The 5,327-nt window shown below is 41.7% G+C and overlaps 1 non-coding gene across 1 annotated transcript; it reads right to left on the reverse strand.

The window, feature by feature from the left end:
- Positions 1 to 1,053: 1,053 nt before the first annotated feature.
- LOC118484540 lies at positions 1,054 to 1,160 on the reverse strand. The gene has a single exon (XR_004873650.1). It is a non-coding gene; the product is annotated as a small nucleolar RNA R71 (small nucleolar RNA).
- Positions 1,161 to 5,327: the final 4,167 nt, after the last annotated feature.

The raw sequence follows: 5,327 nt of genomic DNA on the forward strand, positions 1-5,327 counted from the left end.
GACCTCGGTATCTTACCAACACTATACTACGTCCACGATGGGTGCACTTGCCCATATGTGTGTTTAGTGTTAGTAAATATTGTGTTTTATAAATTTAAAACCTGGCTAAAAAGTGTAAAAAGGGCTTAAAATATAATACACTTCACGCACATCAAGTTTTTGGCGCCGTTGCCGGGGACACAAGGATTTTAAGAAAGTTAAGAATCAACGGCCTAATCATTTTTACTATTTTCTTTTTATTTTTTTTTTAGGATTTTCTTAATTTTTCAGCTTCTGCAGAGCTCAGCACGGGCCGTGTCGGGTCGGACACGGGCCGTGCCCAGCAATGTCACTGGCAGTTTTTGTTTTCCGAGTTATAGAGGGCTGAGCACGGGGCCGTGTCGGTGCACCACGAGGCCGTGGTGAACTTTCCAGTAACAGGGATCCGGAAAACAATCGCTGTTGACCACGGGCCGTGCTCAGTGAGCACGGGGCCGTGGTGAACTTTCTGACCAACATTCTTTTCTGTTTTTATTGCAGGATTTGGAACCAGACGCCATATCTAAACCTTCTACGTAGTGTATGAGGTCCAGTTCTAATAAAGACATAAAAGAACCTCTAGAAGAACCTGAACGCTTTCTCAGAAAAAGACTTAAAGCTAAAAACCAAGAGAAGGTTTCGGGGGACCCACTTCCAATGGCGGACCAACGAACCCTCATGGATTACCTACGACCCACCGTAGGTAATCTCGGCGCCGCTATCAATGCACCGAATGTCGAAGCCAACAACTTCGAACTTCGGCCACATTTGATACAAATGCTTCAAAACTCCGCAACATTTCATGGGCTTGCGGACGAGGATCCCCATCAACATATTACTAATTTCTTAGAAATATGTGATACCTTTCGGATCAATGGAGCATCAAATGACGCCATCTGCCTTTGAATGTTTCCATTTTCACTAAAAGACCGAGCAAAAGCTTGGCTCAACGCCCTCCCAGTTGGTTCGGTAAACACCTGGGATGAACTAGCTCAAAAATTTCTATATAAGTATTTCCCTCCCGTTAAAACGGCTAAATTAATGACTGAAACTAATACATATTCACAAGAGGATGGGGAATCCTTATATGAAACTTGGGAAAGGTTCAAGGAGCTATTGCGAAAGTGTCCCCATCACGGTCTTGCGGTATGGCAACAAGTATCCACCTTCTACAATGGGTTGTTGCCACACACGAGACAAACACTTGACTCTAGCTCCGGGGGACTTTTAGGTAATCGCCGCCCACATGAAATATACAATCAAATCGAGGAAATTGCTCAAACCAATTTTCAGTGGCACACTCCCCGAGGCAATAAGTCTATTGACCCGGGCGCCCATAAGGTTGATGAAAGCACCTCTTTACAAGCCCAAATCGAGGCCCTTTCTTCAAAAATTAAAAAGTTAGAAATGACAAAATCAGTCTCGGTTATGGCTTGTGAAGGGTGTGGTGGGCCACACGAAAATTGGAGTTGTATGAAAGAAACAGATGATCAATCCGAGTCGGTAAACTACATTGATAATAGACCTAGGCCGTCGGGTCCCCCAACGGGTAACTACAACCAAGGATGGCGTAACCACCCTAACCTTGGTTGTAGAGAAGCCGACAATAGTAGTAACCAACAAGTCTAAATCAACAAACAAACTTTCAACAACCAAGAAATGAGTCACAAAATTTCCCTCAACAACAAGGTGGACGAGAAAGGATTGAAGATACTATATCTCGCCTCATCTCCGAAACTGAAAAGAAAAACTCGGATCCTTTTCAACAATTGGAATCAAATTTTAGAAATTAACAAGCTAGTATACAAAATGTTGAAAAACAAAGAAGTCAACTAGCTCAAAATTTCTCCGAGACCACAAGGCGCGTTACCAAGTAATACCGAAACAAACCCAAAAGCTCAAGTTCATCTCATAACATTAAGAAACCGTACCGTCGGTCCCGCGGAAGCTCCGCCACCACCAACTGAGGAAAGCACACCACCGCCCCAACAAGAGAAGGCTTCTCCTCTACTTCAAGAGCCCACCAAGGCTCCTCCGGTTCCGTACCCCGGTAGGTTAGTTCGTCAAAAGACTAATGAGCAATTCGCAAAATTCGAAAGTCTACTAAAACCTGCAAGGGACCTGGGTCAAATTTAGTTGGACCTCCTTCAATACCCAAAGGTATTGGATGGCGGGGGTCCAAACTCTTTGACCCCCTCATAAGTTAGACTACTATTAAAACTTTAACCCAGCTACTTAGGACTGTATCCCTGCTGACTCAGACTACTTAGCTGAGGGTAACGTCGCCTTCAAAAGAGGGGCCAACCACATTATGCATTAATAACTTAATTCATTATCTTTCAATAATCCGACCCTTTAGGATTGTATCCTTGCTGACTCAAATTACTGGGTTGAGGGTAACGTAACCTTCAAAAGAGGGGCCTACTACAATAACTAAGATAATCTCTTAAACAAGTGCAAAAGTGTGAAAATAATCAAAGGTTACACTACACACGAGTCGGATCCAAGTGATTAAAACCTTTTTCTAACATTTTGATTTGGTTAGACGTTGAGGATAAACCGATACTAAAAGCTCTTGTGTCCTTGGACGACCTCGGTATCTTACCAACACTATACTACGTCCACTATGGGTGCACTTGCCCATATGTGTGTTTAGTGTTAGTAAATATCGTGTTTTATAAATTTAAAACTTGGCTAAAAAGTGTAAAAAGGGCTTAAAATATATACCTAAAATATAATACACTTCACGCACATCAATCACTACTATTCCATAAAGCACAAGAACACGTCTAATCACGTAGGCACATAGTCACGTAGGCACATAGTCCACATAGGCACACAAGCACATAAGCACGTAAGCACAGAAGCACGCAGTCCACGTAAGCACATTTTTTTCACGTATTAACCTATATTTTGCTCGTATTCACCTTCATATTTTACACGTATTCACCTATCTTTCATAGCAGCAATTTGCGTTCGAGAGTTGTGAGTGCGAGTTGCGATAGCGAGTATCATGGCATGCGAGAGTTTATAGTTTGTTTGCGATTTGTTAGCGTTTTGAGCTAAGAGAGTAATGCGAGTTGTGCGCGTTTAGCAAAGCGATGAGCGGAAAAGCGAATAAGTCTCCAAAATCGAAACATATAAACATATAAAAACATGAAAGCACATAAAATCGAAGAATTAGCGGCTGCGAGCTCAGAATTGAAACAGAATGTTTTGCGTGTTAGACATCGACTACCCAAAGTGATTCGACTATCAACAACGACTTCGAGTACACATTTTGGCCTACTAGAGTGTGCTCTCACCAAAATACGGCGAACGACACTCATCCTTTGGCTACCACGCAAATCGAGTCATTGGAATCCATCGAGACTTTGGTGAGAGTTTTGCAAAAAATTAAAGTAAAGAGTAGAACATGTCGTTAAGGTGCGGGTCTCTCCCCTAGCTTAACAACTTGCCCCAAGACATTCTTTAATAGATAGGGGGGAGATTCTCATCGAGATGTGGATGTCACTCCTAGCTCAACAAGGATCCTCATGCTGAGAGTAAAAATTTCGCGTAGAGTGAGCGATTTTATCGAGAGTTCTCGGTTTTCACACCTAATCTCGATCAAATCACTCGATTGTGTTATGCGAGTGTTTTCGAAAACAGGTGTATTGTGTCAGCTTTAGGAAAAGCTAAGTAGTTTCCAGCCTTAGGAAAGGAAAATAGTATTCTAGCGAGTTTGTGCGAGAGTAACAATAGTAAGCTGGTGCAAGACCCCTACAGGGTTCGCATAAGGCGGTCTGTTGGTACTTAGACTATAGACTAGGGCAAGTCTAAGACATCGACCCGGACTAGGTCGTGTCTTTCCTAATTCCCTATAGTTATGGCTCTGATACCAATCTGTCACACCCCAACCGATGGCGGAAACATCGGGGCGTGGCACTGAGCGAAACAGATTGTCCAAGAGAATCCATAACAACTATTAACGACAATATATTTAACGTTTAACGTCCCATACCATCAAACATATAAAGCAAACAATCATTACAGATATAGTCTCAAAAACAAATAAGCTGTTCCGACAACTCAGATTTATTTAGTTTGTTTCTAGACCTCCTACTTCGTTTCATCACAGCAGACATAGCATCCTATCAACCTGTCACATACGTAAAAATAAAGTCAATACACAGAGTGTAAAGGTAAGTACACAAGTTTGAGTAGCATATAGTATAGCGAAAGCGTTTACGCATAACCAGCATGTATCATGTAACTGGTGAAGCAAGTAACTATCAAGACTATGTTCACACTTAATCATGAGACTACGTTGTAGAGTACGCGCGACACATGTCCAGCGGACACGTGAAGTAAAGTAATGTGATCCCTAGCAACCCCCGTCCACGACAGGTGCTGAGAACAAACCATAGTACTATCGTTGCTAGAGTGATACCGTGTAACACTATCTAAGTATAGTAACAAGAATTCATAGATCACGTATAAATTACTTATCATGCGACTAATCAAACCTAAGTGACCATAAGGTATAACCTCGAAAGGTTATTCCCGACGCTACTATGGTCACTAAACATGTTTGGTCGGATCCTAATGATCGACCAAATGGGTCGTGTTCGAAAGTCTAAGCGGGTGTTTAGTCCGCTTGACTTACGACTCTACACAAGCACTAATCTAAAAGTGACGAGCTAAACATGTCGAAACATGTTTAATTAAGTTAGAAAACAGGTTTTGATATCAAAACAAATGGTTTTGACATCCTAGAGTAGTTTGGTTACAAAATACGCGAGAAAACGCATTTTGGCCGAAACTACGACTCGCCACTGAGCCTAGATAACGTGGTAATTAGTAGGTATAGTTACTAGGGACTATAACCATCGTGATTACGCTCACGTTATGAAGTTCAAACGAACTTCGCGTTGACCATAAACTGGTCAAAGCAGAAAGTCAAACACAGTTTGACTTTAACGATAGAAATGAATGAAAAGAACGAAAGAATACTTACAGAAGGTCCCCGCAAGCTCTTGATCCGATTTACTCTCAGGTATGAAGCATAAACTCAACTTAGAGAGCAAAAATCAGATTCAAGTGTGCTTTGGGAGTGAAATGGGTTTGGGTATTTATAGGAATTCAAGTACCGTTAAGATCGTTTATCGAAAAATGTGCTTTCTTCTAGACCTTACATGTGGGCACATGGTTTTAAAAACAATGGGAGTATTTAAAACCATCAAATGGTATTGCAAAACAAGGATCAAAACCATCCATGTGTGGCACATTGTTTTGAAATACCATGGATGCCTAAAAAAATGGACCAA

The sequence above is a fragment of the Helianthus annuus genome, chromosome 11 (assembly GCF_002127325.2).
Source record: "Helianthus annuus cultivar XRQ/B chromosome 11, HanXRQr2.0-SUNRISE, whole genome shotgun sequence".
Classification (NCBI taxonomy): domain Eukaryota; kingdom Viridiplantae; phylum Streptophyta; class Magnoliopsida; order Asterales; family Asteraceae; genus Helianthus; species Helianthus annuus.